This window comes from Dromiciops gliroides, chromosome 3, assembly GCF_019393635.1.
Source record: "Dromiciops gliroides isolate mDroGli1 chromosome 3, mDroGli1.pri, whole genome shotgun sequence".
Classification (NCBI taxonomy): Eukaryota; Metazoa; Chordata; class Mammalia; order Microbiotheria; family Microbiotheriidae; genus Dromiciops; species Dromiciops gliroides.
The window spans coordinates 12806111-12816864 of NC_057863.1; the positions used below are offsets into that span (position 1 = coordinate 12806111).

Genomic DNA, 10754 nt, shown 5'->3' on the forward strand with positions numbered 1-10754 from the left:
CATTAAAAGCTAAGACGCCAGATTGGAACCAATCGATGTCAAGACCAAAACCAATACCGCAGAACGGACGGATAAAGCACCTTTCCTCCTTTTGATAGAGAAGTGGTGAGCTATGGGTTTGGAATGGAGCATATGTTATCAGAGGGGAGTCAGTGTCCTCATTTGGGTTGTTTAATTTCTTTGTTAGGAGGGAAGAATATGTGGCAGTGGTGGCATTTAGAAGTGACAGAGATACCAACAAGTATCCATAATTATTTTTGGAGCCTATACACTGATCTAGGCACCAGAACCTATTGCGTTTGGTCGATACTGGGAATATTCCAGACAGTCCTGCCCACCAAGGAGCCTACCCTCTAGCAGGGGAAACAGCATGTACTCATATGATTGAACACGTGATAAAAAGAGTGAGGGAGAAGCAGTTGTGTGCTTCAGGAAAGGCCTCAGGTAGCTGATGGTGCTTGAACTGCCCATGGAAGGAAGGTGTAGAAGGGAGGAGTGAGCTCATTTCAGGCACAGGGCATGAACAAAGCAAACTCATAGAGACAAGATATGGAATTTCCGTGGGTAGAACAACAAGGATAATTTTTGGACCACATGGTATGTGATAAGGAGAGATATTTACATGAGCTGAAAAGATCACCTAGATTCTAATTGTTAACATTCTCAAATGCCAAAGAAGGAATCTGGTTTTGTCCTAGAGACATTGGAAAGCTAACAAGGTTGATAAGTTAGAACGTGCCCATCATGAATGATTAACTTTGTAGCATGGCAGCAAAAAAACGAGAAACCAATGTAAAGAATTAATTGTTATTTGAGGTTTTTATGACCCCATCTTTTGGCTAGAATTTAAAAAAAAAAACAAACCTTGGCGCATGCACTGGCCTGTAGGGCTCTGCAAACGGCACGGTGCTCCACCCACTGGTTGTAGCCGTCGCCATGGAGCTGGCACCTTACGTCATCATCGCTCCCCGACACCTACATGAGTCTGGCAAAGTTATAATGATTGGAAGCCTAGTGAGGGCAGTCATGTGACTGTCAGAGAGGCCAGCTAATTGGTTGGGGGCTTGCCAGGCTTGTGTAGGCATTGGCAAGCGGTGATGACGTGAGGTGCCAGCGCCATGGCCACGGCTACAACCAGTGGGTGGAGCACCGTGCCGTTTGCGGAGCCCCAGAGGCCAGTTCAAATAGCAATTAATTCTTTACACCAAGTAGAGCAGTATAAGGATAAATTATACTTAGTCTGCCAGATCCCATTAGTGTCGAAATAGGAGCAATAGGTGGAAGACAGAAATAAGCAACTATAGGATTAGTATAAAGAAAAAAACGTGTTCATAAGCAGAGCTACTGCAAAAAGTGAAACGAATGGTCTGGGGACCCTCCCTGACTCCTCAGGTCTTTAATAAAGACTCTTGTTTGGGGTGATTTAGAGGGGAGGGGATTCTTGTTCAGAATGGGCTTGCCTGCCGGCCTCTGTGGTCCGTCCCTTCCTCTGGTCCCAGAAGGTCCAGCTGAGATCCACAGCTCTGAGAGTCCACGCTTCTTTCCTCTAACATGCGGCAAAGGTTACATCTGAATTTGGTATACAAAGTCTGAATCTAAGCCTTGTAATTTTTGCTAGTTTATGTATGCTGTTGTGATTTATACTCCTTGTAAAACCCAACCAAAAACATACAAGGAAAGCCATTGCCAATGGTGGTAATCACTCTTCATGAGAGCTTAGGCCCATATTTTAGTGACAGACCAGGTTTAAAATGTGTCCAAGTGATGGCTCTTTGAGTCTTAAGTCTGTGGTCCAAACTAGGGAGAGACAGAGACGGGGAGAGAGACAGAGAGAGACAGGGAGGGGGGGTGAGGGGGGGAAGAGAGATAGGGGAAGGAGAGAGAGAGAGAGAGAGAGAGAGAGAGAGAGAGAGAGAGAGAGAGAGAGAGAGAGAGAGAGAGAGAGAAACTCAGACACACAGAGAAGAAAATGTTTGTTCCTCACATCTATCTCCACATTTAAAAGCCAGCCTGTTGCAGAAAGACAAGATGAGCCCTTGGAGAGCAGGGAGTTCAGTGTTGGCAGGGACATCATTGGCAAAGAAGCTGCCTTAGTTTGCTGGCTCAAACAACAGTGGCATATTGAGGCAGCAAAGTGGCCCCGTGCTCCCTTGTTTCTGGTGACCTTTCTCCACCAGCCCTCCCTGGAAGTAGCTGTTCAACTTCAGTCTTCCAGGCTTGGTGGAGTGAAAGTGTGTGTGTGTGTGTGTGTGTGTGTGTGTGTGTGTGTGTGTGTGTGTGTGGTGGGGAGGGGGGGGAGTGGGGATAGGCTCCTCCTCTCTCCCTGATAAGTGCTGCCGGCAGAACAGCTTTGGGGGGGGGGGAATGAAGGATGGTTTCCTGGGAGTACAGCCTGATCACTGCAGTCTAATTAACAGGACTTCAAGCAGTGGGAAAGGAAAAGATGTTTTCATATTTGCCTTCCAGACAGATCTGTTGATACTGTCCTAAAATTGATAGTCGTACAAGGGAAGGGGGGGGTGTAGTTTTTGTTATTGTTAGGATAGAAATAGACTTCATAAAACTATAGAGGGGCAGACTGGCCAGTGAGGGGCCAGTCCTAGGAGCATGTCCTGCTGGTGAGAGCTTGCAGACTTGGATGCTCATATGATTGTTCTTCCTTCTCCCACCTTGCCACCACCCATCCAGAGGCTTCTGCAGGGGCAGAATTGGACCCTTGTTGACCAAACTATCTCTGCTCCACATATAATAATATGTCATCAAGTTGTGGGTAGACTTTGGAATGCAGAAGGGGCCCTAAATCTCAAGGGAAGATGGATTTCAGGAGGCACAGGAATTCAGATGGGGAAAAAAATGACATCCTTTTGTCATCTGCCAAATGAGACTTTGACACAAAGTAGGGTCAGAACCCCTGGTGTACAAATTCTTTCCCCCAGAGAATATAAGTGCTTAGAGGTCAGAAACTGCTCCATCTTGTCTTTGTGAGAGACAGAGAGGCTGGAATCAGGAAGACTTGAGTCCATATTTGACCTCGGATGTAACTAGCTGTGTGACCCTGGGCCGGTCACTTACCCTCTGCCTCGGTTTACTCAACTATAAAATGGGGGTAATAATGGCACAAGGTAGTTCTGAGCATCAAATGAGGTGATGTTTGTAAAGCACTAAGCACAGTGTCTGGCACATATTAGGCACTTATTCCCTTCCTTCATATCCCAAGTGTTTTGTAAGGATCAATTGTGATATTCTGTTTTCATCCCTAAGATACCTCATATCCATACGTTCATAGATTAGAGCCAGAAGGGAGTTTGGGGGTCAGCCAACCCTATGCTTTCATTTTTCAAATGAGGAAAATGAGGGAAGGGAAGGACTTGTGGGAAGTGGTGACAGGCTTTCAAGATTACTGTGTACCTGATTTCTTTCTTTCTTTTTTTTTAAAGAAATATTACAGCTTTTATGAAGTTATTATAAAACATCAGGACTCCTATACATAAAGTAATCAATGTATATATAAATTTAACATTATTTGTGTATTAATTTTAATTCTTAGCTTGACTTTCTAATAAATCTTTAGCTTCATTGATTTTGGCTGCTACATAAGGAGATCCTCCCTAGTCTGGGTGGTTTAAAAGCATGATTCGTCAGTGAGCATCTCTAATTTTCCCTTTATTGGCTGTAGGGTTTACTCCCAATATGAGTGCCGCTTCTCCCTTTGTCATTTTGGGTTCAAACCCGCCTCTATAATAGCCACCACTGAAGGCACATTTGGGCAGACTTCGAATAGCTTGCTTCACTTGGGGCTCCATATGCTTCATTGTTTGCAAAACATATTGGCCTGCAAATCCTGCAGCAGCAATCGTCAGTGTGCTGGCCGTGGCTCAGCCGCTGCCCTGAGTCTGCGAAGCCGCAGCTCATCCCAACCCAGAGGCTGCACATCCGGCCCCAGCCAGGCCCGCAGCAGCGCCTCCTGATTTCTTTCTATCTTCTCAGGTATCTTTCCATTCCTAAGGGTACTTGAGGAAAGGTGAGAAACCAAGAATTTCCCAAGTGGGTCAGGGTTGAAGACTTTGACAGATTATTTGAATTTCATTTGGTTTAGAATAGGTTTTACTGAGCTATAGAATTAGCAAGTGTAATTGTGGTGAAAAGAACTCCAGGAATTGGAATCTTCTCATTATCTTTTCCTCTGGATCCTCTCCCCCTCTCACCTTCCCAATAACTGTCAAAGGCCTAGCTTCTTAAACTGTGGAATGAGACCCCATATAGGGCTGAGTAATTGAAGGGGGGTGGGTCATGAAAAATTTGGCAACAGTAAAAGGTTATGCACATCCATTTTATATACCTATATAGCTGGGGTCGAGTAAAAATTTCTCCGGTGAAAAGGAGTCATGAGTGGAAAAAGTTTAAGAAGTCTTGGTTACCATCCTCCCAGTGCCTCAGGCTTACAATCTAAGAGTCATCCTGGGCTCCTCAGTATCTCTTACCCCACCATATGCACATCTGTTGCCAAGGCCTACCGTTTCTATTGTGTTAGTAGAGGCCCAATATGCCCCCTTCTCTCCTCTTGAGCCTGCCCCCACCCTGGTGTCATGCCTGGACTATTGTAGTACCTCTTGCCCCAAATCTCTCCCCACCTCAATCTATCCTCCATTCAGCCTCTAAAGCGACTTTCCTCAAATGCAGATGTGACCACGTCTCCCCTTCCCTCTTTCCCCGACACACTCAATAAGCTCCTCATTGCTGGAGGATCAAATGCAACATTCTCTGTTGTTCAAAGTGATATGGGGGGAAAATGGGGTACGGGTTTGGTTAGGGGTTGGGGTTCTTGGGAATTCCTCTTTAAAGAATTACACCCTCTTGCACACAAAAGTAGTTAGAATAAGGTGATAGTTTATTTAGGAGCAAGGGAAGGGAAGGGTTGGGGGGAGGGAAACCATGAAAGAAATCCTTGGACATTTCATGGGGAGATTGGCATAAAGCACATGGCTCAGAGGTACCAAATCTCCCCAAACAGGAGACTGGAAGGTACTTTTATAGAGGACTGATGGGGGTGGACCATCTGCCCATGAAAAGTTCCTTTAGTGAGGGAGGACCATCCCCCACTGGTGGTAGCTGGGGGAATTGGGTGAGGAGTGGAGGACCATCCCCCACTGGTAGTGACTAGAGGAATTGGGTGAGGGGTGGCTATAGATCCCTCTTCAGAACGCAAAGGCCGGAGCCACACCCAAATTTATCTCCCCAGGGTAAGGGAGACCAGAATGAAGGGTAGGAATCCGAAGTTAGCTCAGTTCGATTTGGTTCAGTTTATCTCTCTAGGCGTTATCTGTCCTCTGGTTTAGTTTCTCAAGGAGAAGGTTGCTTGATGTGCCCCAGAGAACTTCTGGGGTGCTCTGGGCCCCATGACAAAAGCCTTTCATGACCCAGCTCCCTCCTCCCTTTCCAATCTTTTTACAGCTTCCTCCCATCTGGTCCGCTTCAATCCAGGGACACTGGCCTCTATCTCTTAGCTCCGGGCATTTTCTCTGGTCCCCCCCCCCAGCCCCCCTTCTCCTTCCTCTGTTCCTACTACTGACCTCTCTGGCTTCCTTAAATCCCAACTAAAACCATATAATTTCCAGGAAGGCTGCACTTAATACATGGGTGAGAGTGCAAGATGTAGATGGATATCTCTCAGTCAATTAGGGTGAAGTTAAATGCTAATACTCCCCTTTGCTACCTAAACCATGAAGCCCCGCCCCCTCCCATCTCCTACCTTCCCACTCCACCCTGGGTTTTCTGGAGGTATCTGGTGATGTGTTAACTAACCATTGTATGCTAATCCTCCCCTTGGCTGTGAAGGCCACCTGATCTAACTGGTTACCATTGGGTTCTGAGGCTGGACCAAAGATTCACCACTCCTTGGAGAATTCGCCAACCGTACAACACTGAGAGCCCCCAGTGTTACAAGGCAGGGTACCTTGTGCTGAATTCTCAATAAGAAACCAGAGAAATGGAATGCAGGGATCATCTCTGGGAGCTGGAACATGAACCCCGAACTGCCAAGCACCACTTCCCAGGACCACGCTGACCGCGGACACTATGTAAAGGCAAGTTTTATATTTTAAAAGGTCTTGCAGCCTCGGCTTTGCTAAGCCACACAATGGGATGGCATTGTAGCCAGTGAGAGCATTGTCTGAGTATCTATGTGCTATCTCTCTCAGGCTTGGAAGGGAAGTGAAAAAGTGAAAAGAGATGGAGAAAAGCTTTTCCCCCTGACTCTTGGCTCTTACTTTGCCCCCCCCCCCACTTCCTCTGAAGCTCTCATTTGTTTCCTAAATGTCTTTGGTTTCTAGCTCAGAGGCAGTAAACACCGAGCACCAACTATGTGCTATTGTGTGGTAGGCTGAGGATAGAAAGAAAGGGATAAGCTGGGCCCTGCCCTCAAGGAGATCCTAGTCTAAGGGGACAGATGTCATCTAAACAACTTTGTATGAACAAACTACATGTAGGATAAACTGGCGATAATTCGTGGTGGGAAGGTCCTAGAACTAGGGCTCAGGAAAGGCTTCCTGGGAAGCTGGCTAAGACTAGAAAGAAGGTGGGAAGGGGCTTTCTGAAGGAAGGGAGCAAATGACTTTTTTTTTTTTTAGTGAGGCAATTGGGATTAAGTGACTTGCCCAGGGTCACACAGCTAGTAAGTGTTAAGTGTCTGAGGCCGGATTTGAACTCAGGTACTCCTGACTCCAGAGCCCACGGTGCTCTATCCACTGCACCATCTAGCTGCCCGAAGGGAGCAAATGGCTTTGAGCACTTAGTATGAGCTGAACAGTGCAGGCTGAATCCTTGTTTATGCTCGGAGGATGATCCTGAACAGATCGACTCTAGAATATTTGATGCTTTCAAAGATCTGTGATTTGAACATGGGACCGTCCCTCTGAATGAATCCTCACAATCTTCATGAATCGTGATGACCAAAAAAAAAAAAATTAAAAAAAAAATCACCTGGTAGCCAGTCTTCCGATGGCTACCTTATTTCCAAAATCTTCCAAAAAGCATTTCTAGAACCTAATCATTTGCCAGTCACTGTGCTGAGGATCCTAAGACAAATGAAATCTAGTACCTGCACTCAAGGACCTCATATTCTATTGGATTCAATATCTTTTTTTTTTTTTTTGTGCGGGGCAATGGGGGTTAAGTGACTTTCCCAGGGTCACACAGCTAGCATGTGTCAAGTGCCTGAGGCCGGATTTGAACTCAGATCCTCCTGAATCCAGGGCCAGTGCTTTATCCACTGTGTCACCTAGCTGACCCGATTCAGTATCTTTGAACTTGGTCTTTAGAAGATAAATATTACAGGCCATTTGCCGGGTCGGTGCTTACAACCTTTACCACTTGGTAGGATCTGCCTTGTCTTGTAGCCTTGTTGGTAGAGACCTGGGAGAACCCAAGGTGACCTCCATATGATGATAAGGGAGTGAAGCAGACTGTGGACAAAGACATTTGACTATTGTAAGTTCAGGTTCACCATCAAAATTTGGGGATGCCTCAGAAGAATTACAACATCCCAATCAATCGACAATCCACCTGGCTGCCCTAGATACGTGTGTGTGTGTATATATAGCATAAATATAGAATCAATACATATGTATATAATATAATATATAGAAGGCCATATGGGAGGGGAGGGGATTGGTAGTAGGGATGACCAGGAGAGTCTTTAAGCAAAAGATGGCATCTGAATGACTCCGAGGGAGAGGTAAAACATTCCGGGCATCGCCTATAGCCAGGCAAAGGCATGAAGATGGGGGATTGATTTTTCCACTCTGAATAAGATTGGTAGTTTGAAGGCACTATAGTCATTCACAGATGTTTGCTACAAAATCATTCAAAGGATTCATGCTTAGCATCTATGATTACAGGTATTTTGTTCATATAAATAGAGCCTTGACTGTGGTTTATCTAACTTTTGGGGCAGAAAGACGTGCATTAAAATTTGCTTGATTGAGATGAGAGTTTTGGAGTCCGCATGTGTCCATTTTATTCCAAATCCCCTCTTTAATTCCATTCCATTGCAGCTGTTTACAGCTGTCAGTAGTTAGGAGTACCTGTGAAAAATCACAGGAAAGGGATCTGTCCAAGTGAAGTTTGAGGCAGGAATATTGTAGGAGGTTGTGTTAACCACCTTGCAGGTAAAAGCAGAGACAGAAAAGGAGCAAAGAGAGAAAAACTAAAGAAAAAGGTCAGGGACAAAGAAAAAATAACTTGGTTTCCTTTGCATAAAACCCATCACTTTCTGGATGCAGGCTTTAAAATTTCATGAAGCTTATTTGATTACCTTTTTTTTTTTTGTTTGTTTTTTGTTTTTTTGTTTTTTGCAGGGCAATGAGGGTTAAGTGACTTGCCCAGGGTCACAGAGCTAGTAAGTGTCAAGGGTCTGAGGCTGGATGATTACCTTTTTCAAAGCACAGAAATAGCCCTGTCTGTCTTTGTTGTGTAAGAGAAAGTATAATGTCCCTTCTTGTCCCATATCTTTTTATTTATAAATTCACTCATCATCTGCAATGGGCAGTCCACAAAAGCTCAGCTAGGTTAAATAACTTACCTAGTTTACACGCAAAAAAAATGGCTGAGTATAAGCCAGAATTTGACTCCCTGCTTCCTCATTAGATTGTAAAGTCTTCAAGAGCAGGGACTGTTTTTTGCCTTTGTGTGCTTAGTACAGTGCCTGCAACATAGGAGGTCAACCACTGGTTAATCTACCATGTCATAGGTACTTCATAAATGCTTGCTGACGGGTGATAGAAGTTATCACATCATTTAGAATAGCAGAATTGGAAGGCACCTCAGGTAGTCATCTATTCACTGCTGCATCTGGAGGATGTAGCTCTTCTATGATATCCCCAGCAAATCCATGGCCATCCATCAATGACAGGGAACTCACCTCGTCATTGAGCAGAACTTTACGATTTCTCTATATTGGGCTGAAATCTGGCTCTTCCAACCTTTAGTCCACCAGGGCAAAACCAAAGCAAAGCTAGTTCCTTCTTCACCCGCTATGAAAACCCTTCAAATAACATTAAGAAAACAATGATGTCTCTTGTCAAGATGTCTACTTCCAGTTATTTCAGACAAGCTTCCTAGGTAGGGCACAGTCAGTCATCAGTGTGCCATGGCCAGGAAGAGCAGTCTCTCTTTTTGCAGGCCTCTTCCTCTGAGCTCCCTCATTCCTTCATATATTGAAAAGAATGAATTTCGAAATCATCTTCTAGGTGGTGGGATCATTGAACCAGCCTGACTGATTTCCACATTTGGGACATAAATACCAGTCATTGTTCCTAATTGCCCAGCTATAGTTCTAACAGAAGGCTCATATGACTGAATCCTTAAAATTAAAAAAAAATCACCAAGTCACATTGTCAAAATGAACGACTCGAAGCTGCCCTCAGATCTGACATTAAGCTGTTTAAAAATTCCAGTGGTTTCTAGAGCCATCACACATTAAAATCATATCATTAAAATTTCATAGTATTATTTGTCTTAAATACTGCACTTAAATATCTTCTCTATAGAATAGGAATTTTTAATTTCAGCATAATTATAATTTTATTCTAAATTAATACAATTCATTATCTTCCTTATAGCTCCCTGAAGTCTTAGAGTAATAATAATGTTTAATTTTATTCTTAAAAATCTTATTTAATCTCTTATTTGGAAAATGTCTCAATGGCTTGAATCTGGCCTACAAGGACCTATTGTATGCAGAGCATTGGCATCTGGAGCTGGGGTAGAGAATGGTTTTAACTTGAAGTCTTTTGGGAGGATGACCCCTCCTCCACCAATGGTTATCATACAGTATGAAAGCTAGAGAAGCTCATTTGTATATTTGGCATTTCATGGAAGAAGTCAGAAAAGGCTTTTCAAGGAAGAGAGGAATCAGAGAGAGAGAGAGAGAGAGAGAGACAGAGAGAGACAGAGAGAGACAGAGAGAGAGAGAGATAGAGAGACAGAGAGAGAGATAGAGAGACAGAGAGAGAGAGATAGACAGAGAGATAGAGAGACAGAGACAGAGAGAGACAGAGACAGAGAGAGATAGAGAGATAAGAGAGACAGAGACAGAGAGACAGACAGAGAGACACAGAGAGACACAGACAGAGAGACAGAGAGAGAGAGACAGACAGACAGAGGCAGAGAGACAGAGAGACAGAGAGAGACAGAGAGAGAGACAGAGGCAGAGAGACAGAGACACAGAGAGACAGAGAGACAGAGAGAGAGGACATAAAGCTGTATGAAATACAGAGCATGTAGAGGGATGCAGAAAGAGATTTGCCTTCTCAGACATGCATTGCTTTGTATAGGAAGGAGGGAAACAGATGCTTATTAAGTATTAAGGATGCGTCAGGCACTGTGCTTTGCACTTTACAAATATTATCTCATTTGATAATAACAACCCTGGGAGTTAGATATTAACATCCCCATTTTATGGTTGAGGAAACTGAGGCAGTTGGTTAAGCGACTTTCTCAGGATCCCCCAGCTAATAAGTATCTAACTGCATTTGAACTCTGGTCTTTCTATCTAGGTCCTGTGCTCTATCTGATGTACTACCTAGCTGGACTGTACATATGTGTTTTTATGAGGGCGGGCTTCCATACTGGGAGGGGGATAGAGATGGCAGATTAGGGATAGTGAGAGACAAAAAACAAAGTCTTAATACAATTCCTTTTTTTTTTAATGCACAAAAGAATACAAAAATCACACAATGGGTCATAGAGCTGTCTTG

General features: G+C 44.2%; 1 pseudogene; it reads right to left on the bottom strand.

Moving 5' to 3' along the window:
- Positions 1-3536: 3536 nt before the first annotated feature.
- Positions 3537-3852, bottom strand: LOC122747083 (annotated as a pseudogene).
- Positions 3853-10754: the final 6902 nt, after the last annotated feature.